This window comes from Triticum aestivum, chromosome 4D (assembly GCF_018294505.1).
Source record: "Triticum aestivum cultivar Chinese Spring chromosome 4D, IWGSC CS RefSeq v2.1, whole genome shotgun sequence".
Taxonomy (NCBI): Eukaryota; Viridiplantae; Streptophyta; class Magnoliopsida; order Poales; family Poaceae; genus Triticum; species Triticum aestivum.
Window position 1 is genome coordinate 187,712,398 of NC_057805.1, and position 15,682 is coordinate 187,728,079.

A 15,682-nucleotide genomic window follows, 5' to 3' on the forward strand; every position below is an offset into this window, starting at 1 on the left:
AGAACTTCGAGACGAAGATCTAGGCGCTTGAATCGCCTGATTCCGATAAACGAGCGAAAAGATAAACTAAAACGAAAATCGGGTCAGAAATCACGATCGAAAATAATCGCGAAAAACCCTGGAAAAAGAAAAACTGACGAACAGGCTAACGAACGAACGTTCGCTGTCTGCGGCTAATGAGTGAACGGCGTTCATTAAAATGATCGTACGGACGAACGTCCGCAAAATAACTAAATCGAAAAAAACCCGAACCGATCTATTGAAAAAAAATAGATCTAGGGTTTCGAAAATAAAAACTGATCGGTTTAAAAAAACCGGCGGCTACCTCGTGGAACGGGACGGCGGCGGCGGCGTACTTCGGCGGCGGGGCGGCGCTAGGGTTCGGGCGGGCTGGCGGGTGGCTGGGGCGGCTCGGGCCTTTGGCCTTTAAAGGGTCGGCCGGGTCAGTGTCCCAGGCGGACACGGCCCGGTAAGGTAGTAACTTTTTTTTAAATATTCCAACGCGCAGAAAAACGAAGAAAAGAAATACTAAACTCCAAAAATCCTAGAATAAATTTTCCCCGTCCTCTAAAAATCTACCGGACAGGGTGAATATTTATTTAGGACTCTAATGCAATTTTGAAAAACGCATATTTTTCCTAATTCAAATAAAATAGCAATAAAATCCAAATAAAAATGTTTATTTGTTTTTAAATATTTTTCCTCCAATATTTCATTATTTTGGGGAAGTCATATTATCCCCTCTCATATATTTTGACATGAAATATTTTCGGAGAGAAAAATAATTAAAACAAATGACCCTAAATTCAAATATGAAAACGGTGAAATCTCCAACTCTCTCCGAGGGTCCTTGAGTTTCTTAGAATTTCGAGGATCGCGAAACAAAATGCAATAAAATATGATATGCATGTATGACCTATGTATAACATTCCAAATTGAAAATTTGGGATGTTACAAACCTACCCCCCTTAAGATGAATCTCGCCCTCGAGATTTGGGTTGGCTAGAAAATAGGTGTGGGTGGTCTTTGCGTAGATCATCCTGTCGTTCCCAGGTGGCTTCATCCTCGGTATGGTGGCTCCACTGAACTTTGCAAAACTTGATAACCTTGCTGCGAGTAACTCGGCTGGCAAACTCAAGAATCTTGACAGGCTTCTCCTCATAGGTCAGATCACTGTCCAACTGAATTGCTTCCAAGGGTACTGTATCTCTGAGCGGTATATCGGCCATCTCTGCATGGCACTTCTTCAACTGGGATACATGGAACACATCATGAACTCCTGACAATCCTTCAGGTAACTCCAACTTGTAGGCTACCTCTCCCATGCGTTTCAAGACACGGTACGGTCCTACAAATCTCGGGGCTAACTTTCCCTTAACTCTAAAACATTTAACTCCTCACAGAGGTGACACTCGAAGATATGCTCTGTCTCCGATCTCATAGACTACCTCCTTGCGTTTCGAGTCTGCATAACTCTTCTGTCTGGACTGAGCTACCTTCAGTCGGTCTCGAATTAGCTTAACCTTCTCTTTAGACTCTTTGATCAAATCTGGTCCAAACAACTTACGGTCTCCTACTTCATCCCACATCAATGGTGTTCGACATCTTCTCCCATACAGGGCTTCGAAAGGTGCCATCTTCAAACTGGCCTGGTAGGTGTTGTTGTATGAAAACTCCATGTACGGCAAATTGTCATCCCAACTAGATCCATAATCTAGTGCACAAGCTCTCAACATGTCCTTCAGAATCTGATTGACTCTCTCGGTCTATCCATCTGTCTGCGGATGAAAAGCTGTACTGAACTCCAGCCTGGTACCCAAAGTCTGGTGCGGCTGATGCCAAAACTTTGAAGTGAACTGCGTTCCTCTATCTGATACGATGGTCCTCGGAATTCCGTGCACACATACGATCCTGGTCATATATATCTTGGCCAACTCCGCACTTGTATAGGTTGTTTTCACTGGGATAAAGTGGTCCACTTTGGTCAAACGATCCACTACTACCCAGATAGAATCATATCCTGATCGGGTCCTGGGCAATCCGGTGATGAAATCCATGCCAAGCTTGTCCCACTTCCATTCGGGTATCGGCATAGGCTGCAGTAATCCTGCTGGCTTCTGATGTTCTGCCTTTACTCTCTGACATACATCACATATAGCTACATACTCGGCAATATCCTTCTTCATACCAGTCCACCAGAAATGGTCCTTCAGATCCAAATACATCTTGGTGTTTCCGGGGTGTATCGAGTATGGCGAGTCATGGGCCTCCTGAAGTATCAACTTCCTGATCTCTGCGTTGTTGGGCACATAAACGCGGTCCTCAAACCATAAGGTGTCGTGCTCATCCTCACGAAAACCTTTGGCCTTTCCTTTTCTCATTCTCTCCTTTATCTCTGCAATTTATTTGTCATCCTTCTGAGCTTCTCGAATCTTTCCCAACAATGTAGACTGAACTTCCATTGCTGCAACAAAACCTCTAGGAACAATCTCCAAACGAAGTTCCCTGAGATCCTCGGCTAACTCCTTTGGCATCCCTCCGCTTACGAGGGTATTGGCATAACTTTTCTGGCTCAAAGCGTCTGCTACGACATTGGCCTTTCCTGGATGATAGTGCAACTTCATATCATAATCCTTTATGAGCTCCAACCTGTTGGGGAACGTAGTAATTTCAAAAAATTTCCTACGCACACGCAAGATCATGGTGATGCATAGCAACGAGAGGGGAGAGTGTTGTCCACGTACCCTCGTAGACCGACAGCGGAAGCGTTATCACAACGCGGTTGATGTAGTCGTACGTCTTCATGATCCAACCGATCAAGTACTGAACGCACGGCACCTCCAAAGTTCTACACACGTTCAGCTCGATGACGTCCCACGAACTCCGATCCAGCCGAGTGTTGAGGGAGAGTTTCGTCAGCACGACGGCGTGGTGACGATGATGATGTTCCACCGACGCAGGGCTTCGCCTAAGCTCCGCGACGGTATTATCGAGGTGTAATCTGGTGGAGGGGGGCACCGCACACGGCTAAAATATCGTATATCAAGTGTGTCCATGGGGTGCCCCCTGCCCCCGTATATAAAGGAGCAAGGGAGGAGGAGGCCGGCCCTAGGAGGGGGCGCACCAAGTGTGGAGTCCTACTAGGACTCCCTAGTCCTAGTAGGATTCCACCTCCCATATGGAATAGGAAAAGAGGAAGGGAAAAAGAGAAGGAAGGAAGGGGGCGCCCCCTTCCCTAGTCCAATTCGGACCAGACCAAGGGGAGGGGTGCGGCCACCCTTGAGGCCCTTTTCCTTCTTTCCCGTATGGCCCAATAAGGCCCAATACGTATTCCCGTAACTCTCCGGTACTCCGAAAAATACCCGAATCACTCGGAACCTTTCCGAAGTCCGAATATAGTCGTCCAATATATCGATCTTTACGTCTCGACCATTTCGAGACTCCTCGTCATGTCCCTGATCTCATCCGGGACTCCGAACTCCTTCGGTACATCAACATACATAAACTCATAATAAAACTGTCATCGTAACTTTAAGCGTGCGGACCCTTTGGGTTCGAGAACTATGTAGACATGACCGAGACACCTCTCCGGTCAATAACCAATAGCGGGACCTGGATGCCCATATTGGCTCCCACATATTCTACGAAGATCTTTATCGGTCAGACCGCATAACAACATACGTTGTTCCCTTTGTCATCGGTATGTTACTTGCCCGAGATTCGATCGTCGGTATCTCGATACCTAGTTCAATCTCGTTACCGGCAAGTCTCTTTACTCGTTCCGTAATACATCATCCCGCAACTAACTCATTAGTCACAATGCTTGCAAGGCTTATAGTGATGTGCATTACCGAGTGGGCCCAGAGATACCTCTCCGACAATCGGAGTGACAAATCCTAATCTCGAAATACGCCAACCCAACAAGTACCTTTGGAGACACCTGTAGAGCACCTTTATAATCACCCAGTTACGTTGTGACGTTTGGTAGCACACAAAGTGTTCCTCCGGTAAACGGGAGTTGCATAATCTCATAGTCATAGGAACATGTATAAGTCATGAAGAAAGCAATAGCAACATACTAAACGATCGGGTGCTAAGCTAACGGAATGGGTCAAGTCAATCACGTCATTCTCCTAATGAGGTGATCCCGTTAATCAAATGACAACTCATGTCTATGGCTAGGAAACATAACCATCTTTGATTAACGAGCTAGTCAAGTAGAGGCATACTAGTGACACTCTGTTTGTCTATGTATTCACACATGTATTATGTTTCCGGTTAATACAATTCTAGCATGAATAATAAACATTTATCATGATATAAGGAAATATATAATACTTTATTATTGCCTCTAGGGCATATTTCCTTCAGTCTCCCACTTGCACTAGAGTCAATAATCTAGTTCACATCGCCATGTGATTTAACATCAATAATTCACATCACCATGTGATTAACACCCATAGTTCACATCTCTATGTGACCAACACTCAAAGGGTTTACTAGAGTCAATAATCTAGTTCACATCGCTATGTGATTAACACCCAAAGAGTACTAAGGTGTGATCATGTTTTGATTGTGAGATAATTTTAGTCAACGGGTCTGTCACATTCAGATCCGTAAGTATTTTGCAAATTTCTATGTCTACAATGCTCTGCACGGAGCTACTCTAGCTAATTGCTCCCACTTTCAATATGTATCTAGACCGAGACTTAGAGTCATCTAGATTAGTGTCAAAACTTGCATCGACGTAACCCTTTACGACGAACCTTTTGTCACTTCCATAATCGAGAAACATATCCTTATTCCACTAAGGATAATTTTGACCGCTGTCCAGTGATCTACTCCTAGATCACTATTGTACTCCCTTGCCAAAATCAGTGTAGGGTATACAATAGATCTGGTACACAGCATGGCATACTTTATAGAACCTATGGCCAAGGCATAGGGAATGACTTTCATTCTCTTTCTATCTTCTGCCGTGGTCGGGCTTTGAGTCTTACTCAATTTCACACCTTGTAACACAGGCAAGAACTCTTTCTTTGACTGTTCTATTTTGAACTACTTCAAAATCTTGTTAAGGTATGTACTCATTGAAAAACTTATCAAGCGTCTTGATCTATCTCTATAGATCTTGATGCTCAATATGTAAGCAGCTTCACCGAGGTCTTTCTTTGAAAAACTCCTTTCAAACACTCCTTTATGCTTTGCAGAATAATTCTACATTATTTCCGATCAACAATATGTCATTCACATATACTTATCAGAAATGCTGTAGTGCTCCCACTCACTTTCTTGTAAATACAGGCTTCACCGCAAGTCTGTATAAAACTATATCCTTTGATCAACTTATCAAAGCGTATATTCCAACTCCGAGATGCTTGCACCAGTCCATAGATGGATCGCTGGAGCTTGCATATTTTGTTAGCACCTTTAGGATTGACAAAACCTTCTGGTTGCATCATATACAACTCTTCTTTAATAAATCCATTAAGGAATGCAGTTTTGTTTATCCATTTGCCATATTTCATAAAATGCGGCAATTGCTAACATGATTCGGACAGACTTAAGCATAGATACGAGTGAGAAACTCTCATCGTAGTCAACACTTTGAACTTGTCGAAAAACCTTTTTGCGACAATTCTAGCTTTGTAGATAGTAACACTACTATCAGCGTCCGTCTTCCTCTTGAACGATCCATTTATTCTCAATTGCTTGCCGATCATCGGGCAAGTCAACCAAAGTCCACACTTTGTTCTCATACATGGATCTCATCTCAGATTTCATGGCCTCAAGCCATTTTGCGGAATCTGGGCTCACCATCGCTTCTTCATAGTTCGTAGGTTCGTCATGGTCTAGTAACATAACCTCCAGAACAGGATTACCGTACCACTCTGGTGCGGATCTTACTCTGATTTACCTACGAGGTTTGGTAGTAACTTGATCTGAAGTTACATGATCATCATCATTAACTTCCTCACTAATTGGTGTAGGAGTCACAGGAACAGATTTCTGTGATGAACTACTTTCCAATAAGGGAGCAGGTACAGTTACCTCATCAAGTTCTACTTTCCTCCCACTCACTTCTTTCGAGAGAAACTCCTTCTCTAGAAAGGATCCATACTAAGCAACGAATGTCTTGCCTTCGGATCTGTGATAGAAGGTGTACCCAACTGTCTCCTTTGGGTATCCTATGAAGACACATTTCTCCGATTTGGGTTTGAACTTATCAGGATGAAACTTTTTCACATAAGCATCGCAACCCCAAACTTTAAGAAACGACAACTTTGGTTTCTTGCCAAACCACAGTTCATAAGGCGTCGTCTCATCGGATTTTGATGGTGCCCTATTTAACGTGAATGTAGCTGTCTCTAATGCATAACCCCAAAACGATAGTGGTAAATTGGTAAGAGACATCATAGATTGCACTATATCCAATAAAGTACGTTTATGACGTTCGGACACACCATTATGCTGTGGTGTTCCAGGTGGCGTGAGTAGTGAAACTATTTCACATTGTTTTAACTGAAGGCCAAACTCGTAACTAAAATACTCTTCTCCACGATCAAATCGTAGAAACTTTATTTTCTTGTTACGATGATTTTCGCTTCACTCTGAAATTATATGAACTTTTCAAATGTTTCAGACTTCTGTTTCATTAAGTAGATATACCCATATCTGCTCAAATCATCTGTGAAGGTCAGAAATTAATGATACCCGCTACGAGCCTCAACACTCATCGGATCGCATACATCAGTATGTATGATTTCCAACAAATCTGTTGCTCTCTCCATAGTTCCGGAGAACGGCGTTTTAGTCATCTTGCCCATGAGGCATGGTTCGCAAGCATCAAGTGATTCATAATCAATTGATTCCAAAATCCCATCAGTATGGAGTTTCTTCACGCGCTTTACACCAATATGATCTAAACGACAGTGCCACAAATAAGTTGCATTATCATTATTAACTTTGCATCTTTTGGCTTAAATATTATGAATATGTGCATCACTACGATCGAGATCCAACAAACCAATTTCGTTGGTGTGTATGACCATAGAAGGTTTTTTATTCATGTAAACAAAACAACAATTGTTCTCTAACTTAAATGAATAAACGTATTGCAATAAACATGATCAAATCATATTCATGCTCAACGCAAACACCAAATAACACTTATTTAGTTTCAACACTAATCCCGAAAGTATAGGGAGTGTGCGATGATGATCATATCAATCTTGGAACTACTTCCAACACACATCGTCACTTCTCCTTTTACTAGTCTCTGTTTATTCTGCAACTCCCGTTTCGAGTTACTACTCTTAGCAACTGAACCAGTATCAAAATACCGAAGGGTTGCTATAAACACTAGTAAAGTACACATCAATAACATGTATATCCAATATACCTTTGTTCACTTTGCCATCCTTCTTATCCACCAAATAGTTGGGGTAGTTCCGCTTCCAGTGACCAGTCCCTTTGCAGTAGAAGCACTTAGTCTCAGGCTTAGGACCAGACTTAGGCTTCTTCACTTGAGCAGCAACTTGCTTGCCGTTCTTCTTGAAGTTCCCCTTCTATCCCTTTGCCCTTTTCTTGAAACTAGTGGTCTTGTTAACCATCAACACTTGATGTTTTTCTTGATTTCTACCTTCGTCGATTTCAGCATCACGAAGAGCTCGGGAATTACTTTCGTCATCCCTTGCATACTATAGTTCATCACGAAGTTCTACTAACTTGGTGATGGTGACTAGAGAATTCTGTCAATCACTATTTTATCTGGAAGATTAACTCCCACTTGATTCAAGCGATTGTAGTACCCAGACAATCTGAGCACATGCTCACTAGTTGAGCGATTCTCCTCCATCTTTTAGCTATAGAACTTGTTGGAGACTTCATATCTCTCAACTCGGGTATTTGCTTGAAATATTAACTTCAACTCCTGGAACATCTCATATGGTCCATGACGTTCAAAACGTCTTTGAAGTCCCGATTCTAAGCCGTTAAGCATGGTGCACTAAACTATCAAGTAGTCATCATATTGAGCTAGCCAAACGTTCATAACGTCTGCATCTGCTCCTGCAATAGGTCTGTCACCTAGCGGTGCATCAAGGACATAATTTTTCTGTGCAGCAATGAGGATAATCCTCAGATCACGGATCCAATCCGCATCTTTGCTACTAACATCTTTCAACATAATTTTTCTCTAGGAACATATCAAAAATAAACACAGGGAAGCAACAACGCGAGCTATTGATCTACAACATAATTTGCAAAATACTATCAGGACTAAGTTCATGATAAATTTAAGTTCAATTAATCATATTACTTAAGAACTCCCACTTAGATAGACATCCCTCTAATCATCTAAGTGATTACGTGATCCAAATCAACTAAACCATGTCCGATCATCACGTGAGATGGAGTAGTTTCAATGGTGAACATCACTATGTTGATCATATCTACTATATGATTCACGCTCGACCTTTCGGTCTCTGTGTTCCGAGGCCATATCTGTACATATGCTAGGCTCGTCAAGTTTAACCTGAGTATTCCGCGTGTGCAACTGTTTTGCACCCGTTGTATTTGAACGTAGAGCCTATCACACCCGATCATCACGTGGTGTCTCAGCACGAAGAACTTTTGCAACGGTGCATACTCAGGGAGAACACTTTTATCTTGAAATTTTAGTGAGAGATCATCTTATAATGCTACCGTCAATCAAAGCAAGATAAGATGCATAAAGGATTAACATCACATGCAATCAATATAAGTGATATGATATGGCCATCATCATCTTGTGCTTGTGATCTCCATCCCCGAAGCACCGTGCTCGTGATCTCCATCTCCGAAGCACCGTCATGATCACCATCGTCACCGGCGCGACACCTTGATCTCCATCGTAGTATCGTTGTCGTCTCGCCAACTTATTGCTTTTACGACTATCGCTACCGCTTAGTGATAAAGTAAAACTATTACATGGCGATTGCATCTCATACAATAAAGCGACAACCATATGGCTCCTGCCAGTTGCCGATAACTCGGTTACAAAACATGATCATCTCATACAACAAATTATATCACATCATGTCTTGACCATATCACATCACAACATGCCCTGCAAAAACAAGTTAGACGTCCTCTACTTTGTTGTTGCAAGTTTTACGTGGCTGCTACGGGCTTAGCAAGAACCGTTCTTACCTACGCATCAAAACCACAACGATAGTTTGTCAAGTTGGTGCTGTTTTAACCTTCGCAAGGACCGGGCGTAGCCACACTCGGTTCAACTAAAGTGAGAGAGACAGACACCCGCCAGTCACCTTTAAGCAACGAGTGCTCCGAACGGTGAAACCAGTCTCGCGTAAGCGTACGCGTAATGTCGGTCCGGGCCGCTTCATCTCACAATACCGCTGAACCAAAGTATGACATGCTGGTAAGCAGTATGACTTATATCGCCCACAACTCACTTGTGTTCTACTCGTGCATAGCATCAACGCATAAAACCAGGCTCTGATGCCACTGTTGGGGAACGTAGTAATTTCAAAAAAATTCCTACGCACACGCAAGATCATGGTGATGCATAGCAACGAGAGGGGAGAGTGTTGTCCACGTACCCTCGTAGACCGACAGCGGAAGCGTTATCACAACGCGGTTGATGTAGTCGTACGTCTTCACGATCCGACCGATCAAGTACCGAACGCACGGCACCTCCGAAGTTCTACACACGTTCAGCTCGATGACGTCCCTCGAACTCCGATCCAGCCGAGTGTTGAGGGAGAGTTTCGTCAGCACGACGGCGTGGTGACGATGATGATGTTCCACCGACGCAGGGCTTCGCCTAAGCTCCGCGACGGTATTATCGAGGTGTAATCTGGTGGAGGGGGGCACCGCACACGGCTAAAATATCGTATATCAAGTGTGTCCATGGGGTGCCCCCTGCCCCCGTATATAAAGGAGCAAGGGAGGAGGAGGCCGGCCCTAGGAGGGGGCGCACCAAGTGTGGAGTCCTACTAGGACTCCCTAGTCCTAGTAGGATTCCACCTCCCATATGGAATAGGAAAAGAGGAAGGGAAAAAGAGAAGGAAGGAAGGGGGCGCCCCCCTTCCCTAGTCCAATTCGGACCAGACCAAGGGGAGGGGTGCGGCCACCCTTGAGGCCCTTTTCCTTCTTTCCCGTATGGCCCAATAAGGCCCAATACGTATTCCCGTAACTCTCCGGTACTCCGAAAAATACCCGAATCACTCGGAACCTTTCCGAAGTCCGAATATAGTCGTCCAATATATCGATCTTTACGTCTCGACCATTTCGAGACTCCTCGTCATGTCCCCGATCTCATCCGGGACTCCGAACTCCTTCGGTACATCAACATACATAAACTCATAATAAAACTGTCATCGTAACTTTAAGCGTGCGGACCCTTTGGGTTCGAGAACTATGTAGACATGACCGAGACACCTCTCCGGTCAATAACCAATAGCGGGACCTGGATGCCCATATTGGCTCCCACATATTCTACGAAGATCTTTATCGGTCAGACCGCATAACAACATACGTTGTTCCCTTTGTCATCGGTATGTTACTTGCCCGAGATTCGATCGTCGGTATCTCGATACCTAGTTCAATCTCGTTACCGGCAAGTCTCTTTACTCGTTCCGTAATACATCATCCCGCAACTAACTCATTAGTCACAATGCTTGCAAGGCTTATAGTGATGTGCATTACCGAGTGGGCCCAGAGATACCTCTCCGACAATCGGAGTGACAAATCCTAATCTCGAAATACGCCAACCCAACAAGTACCTTTGGAGACACCTGTAGAGCACCTTTATAATCACCCAGTTACGTTGTGACGTTTGGTAGCACACAAAGTGTTCCTCCGGTAAACGGGAGTTGCATAATCTCATAGTCATAGGAACATGTATAAGTCATGAAGAAAGCAATAGCAACATACTAAACGATCGGGTGCTAAGCTAACGGAATGGGTCAAGTCAATCACGTCATTCTCCTAATGAGGTGATCCCGTTAATCAAATGACAACTCATGTCTATGGCTAGGAAACATAACCATCTTTGATTAATGAGCTAGTCAAGTAGAGGCATACTAGTGACACTCTGTTTGTCTATGTATTCACACATGTATTATGTTTCCGGTTAATACAATTCTAGCATGAATAATAAACTTTTATCATGATATAAGGAAATATATAATACTTTATTATTGCCTCTAGGGCATATTACCTTCACAACCATCTCCTCTGCCTGAGGTTCAGCTCCTTTTGGGTGAAAATGTACTTCAAACTCTTGTGATCCGTGTACACATCGCAACGGTTTCCAATGAGGTAATGTCTCCAGGTCTTGAGTGCATGCACTACGGCTACTAACTCCAAATCATGTGTAGCATAATTCAACTCATGCGGTCGAAGCTGTCGAGATGCATACGAAACAGCTCTTCCGTCTTGCATAAGTACTCCTCCAAGTCCTAAGCGAGAGGCGTCACAATACACTTGGAAATCCTTGCGCATATCCGAAAGAATCAACACTGGGGTGGTAGTCAAACGCTTCTTCAACTCCTGGAAACTTGCTTCACATTCTTCAGTCCAATAGAATTTGATATCCTTCTTTAATAACTCCGTCATAGGTTTCGCAATCTTGGAAAAATTCTCAATAAATCTCCGATAGTATCCCGTGAGTCCAAGAAAACTGCGGATCTCGCTAACTGAGGTGGGTGCCAACCACTCAGTGACTGACTGAACCTTGGTGGGGTCTACTGCTATACCTTCTCCTGATATAACATGTCCAAGGAATCCAACTTCCTTCAACCAAAACTCACATTTGCTGAACTTGGCATACAACGGATGTTCCATGAGTTTCTCGAGAACTAAACGCAAATGCTCCTTGTGCTCCTCTTCATTCTTCGAGTATACCATTATATCATCAATGAACACCACCACAAACTTATCCAAGAATTCCATGAACACCTTATTCATCATACTCATGAAATAGGCAGGGGCGTTAGTCAGTCTAAAAGACATAACCGTATACTCATATAACCCGTACCTTGTGGTGATGCTGTTTTTCGTATATCCTTTTCTCGAATCTTCAACTGGTGATATCCTGATCACAGATCGATCCTCGAAAACACTTTAGCTCCTTGCAGCTGGTCAAACAAATCATTGATCATCGACAGTGGGTACTTGTTCTTGATCATCACTTCGTTCAATGCACGATAATCAACAACCATTCTTAGCGATCCATCCTTCTTCTCAACCAAGAGCACTGGGGCTCCCCACGGTGATGAACTTCGTCGGATGTAACCTTTCTCCAACAACTCCTTAATCTGCTTCTTAATCTCCTCCAGATCATTTGCGGGCATCCGGTATGGTCTCTTTGATATCGGTCCGGTGCCTGGCAACAGTTCTATCAAGAACTCGATGTCTCGATCTGGCGGCATGCCTGGTAATTCCTCTGGATATAGATCCGGGTAATCCTTCACAACAGGCACTTCCTCTTGAACAACTCCTGAGAGGGAATTTACTTGGGTTCTCCTTGACGAATGCCTGGATACATACTTGATCCTTTTTCCCTCCGGGGTGGTGAGTAGAATTGACTTACTAGCACAATCAATGCTTCCTCCATACTTCGACATCCAGTCCATGCCTAATATCACATCCAATCCTTGTGACTCCAAAATTATTAGGTCTGATGGGAAAACATGGCTACCAATGGTTATGGGTATCCTGTCGCACCATCGGCTGGCCATATAGTCTGCTCCAGGTGAACTTACTAACATGGGTGTCCTAAGGCCTTGGGTTGGCAACTTAAAATTATCCACGAATCCCCTTGATATGTATGAAGGAGATGCACCGGTATCGAAAAGAACAAGAGCGGTAAAAGACTTAACCAAAAACTTACCGATAACTGCGTCTGGCTGCTCTTCAACCTCCTCCACGTTAACGTGGTTCACTTGTCCTTTGTTGAATGGATTGGGCTTCTTCCAAGCGCTCCCATTACCATTTCCATTCTTCGCTTCAGGGCACTCTGTGGCATAGTGTCCAGTCATCCCGCACTTGAAGCAAGTAATGTGACTTAGGTCTCTCTTGGCGGGTGTGGCTGGATTGGAGCGGTTCTGACTGTTGCCTGCTCCGTTCCCATTCCCATTCTTGGAACCATTGTGGTTATGCAAATTTCCTCCATAGTGGGTATGACCTCCATGGTTATGGGTAAATCCTCCTGAGTTCGGGGTTAAACGAGGCTTCTGCCGAGCTCCTGAATTGTACCTTCCTTGCCCATACTTCCTCTTGCGGCTCTCAATCTGCTGCTGCTTCCCTTCCATCGTAAGAGCCTTGTCTACCAGCTCCTGGGAGTTGTTGAATGTTGCCACCATCAACTGCATGCTCATCTCGTCATTCAGCCCTTCCATAAACGTCTCCTGCTTCGCGGCATCTGTGGCCACATCATCAGGGGCATAACAAGATAGCTTACTAAACTCCTCTACGTACTGAGCCACAGTACGATTTCCCTCGCGCAAGTTGCGAAACTCGCGCTTCTTCATGTTCATAGCTCCAGCCGAGACATGGGCTGGGCGGAATGCTTGCTGAAACTGATCCTAGGTGACATTGGCTATAGGGAAAGTGGTTGTGTAATTTTCCCACCATGAAGCTGCTGGTCCATCCAACTGATGTGCGGCAGAACGCACCTTCTCAGCATCTGTGCATCCTGCGGTGGTCAACTCCCTTCCAATCTTGTGTAACCAGCCATCCGCAACTATTGGCTCAGTGCTACTAGAAAACACCGACTGCTGCAACCTCAAAAAACGGGCTAAGTTGTCAACTGGAGGTGGTGGTGGCGGGTTGTTGTTGTTGTTGTTGTTGTTGTTGTTGTCTTGGTTCTGGGCTAGTATCTGCATCAAGGCATTCTGCTGCTGAATCAACTGGGTGATCTCCGGTGGGAAGAAAAATCCGGTGTCACGTCTCGGAGGCATCTGATGGGTTTAGAGGGGAGAGATTAGAATAGAAATGAGGTCTAGTGAGAAAACACTACCCATATGCACATGAGACAAACACAATCATATCACGCAATCAATCAAGCAAGGACATACAATCCCTCTAGAACTATCGTTAAAAGTGCTCAGGCTACTACTATATACATGGGAAAAGACTACTAATCATATGGTGGTCATCTAGAAATTTTGATCGGTGGAAGACTCCATGATATCCGCTCCAGCTTCGTCTTCACAATCATCCTCACTACCATCAGGGTCGGAGTCGGTGTCGTCGATGATGATGTAGTCTTCAGAACGAATTTCCTTGGGTTCGTCGTCTTCTCCTCCTGGCGCGGGGTCTCCCATGAAAACTCCGATCTTCTTTATCAGGTCGTCATTCTTCTCCAATAGTATTGTGATTTCCTCCTCATATCCATCGCATGTAGACTTGAGTTCCTCTTCTAGCTCCGTGATCCTGGTCATTTCCTTCTTCAGATCCATCATGCCTGCACACATCTGATTCTCCTGGCGTCGAATGTGCTGGTTTAACTCCTGGATGAAAGCTGCAATGGACATGTCCTTCCTGGTGCTGATCATCTCCCATTGCTCGTCTCGGCGCCCACATATCTGGAAGATAGTATCCTTGAGATCCTGGTGGTAAACTTCGCCGATGCGTCCCAAGGGGATGTGGGCTGCCATGCTCTTTCCTAGACTCCAGGTTGGTGCATCAAAGGAAAACACTATGGGATCCGTAACTGGCGTGAATGTCCTTCCTGGAACTTGAACTCGAATCATTCAGCGCTCCTCTTCTGGTAAAGTGGCGGTGTAGGTCCCGGTGAAGCTTGGTATTCTGATGTTCAGGTACCTAGTGACTTCCTTCAAGTGTCGTCCAAAGGGTGTGTCTTCATCCGGTTGTGCAAACTTGTTGCTCGAATCCACCATCCTAAGGAGTAGAAAATGGAGAGGAGTCAGAAATGAGTAGAGAAGAGTGACCTATGGCTTATCTTAGTGGTCGTGTCCTACACTCAGCGTGTGCTCTGATACCATCTTGTAGCGACCCGACCTCAAACGTTCAAGTCTCTGTGCTTCAGTGTCATCCCTGGATTGGTAATGCTGACACACACTGTACTCGAAGGATTTATAACAGAGTAGCAATCACACACTCTTTACATTGAATGTCTCAAAAGAGAACTTATTACAATAAATATGGCTTAATGCCATCTAAATAAGATAACAGCGGTAGACTTGGAAGATAAGTGAGTCCATCAACTCCAACGGCATTGCTGAGATGCACAACAACGACCTATCGCACCTTTACTCATCGTCTGAAAAGTCTGCAACATAATACGGTGCAGCCCGAAAACGGGTCAGCACATGGAATATACTGGCACTATAACACAGTAGAGCAATGAACAGATAAATGCTATCACTACAAGCATATATGGCTGGTGGTAAGGCTCTATGGTTATATTGTTTTGCGAAAAGCCAATTTTTTCCTACAACGAAGGAATATATTTTATTTAACTATCATGGTGGTTGAACAACATTGAGAAGGTACCTCGAACTCAATCCCAATTAAAAGTAATTATCAACCCAACAAATTAAGTTAGAGTGATGAGATACTTATGATAATCCAAGTACTAGATACTCAAGATGTCCATAACCGGGGACATGGCTAACCATGATTAGATTGTACACTCTGCAGAGGTTTG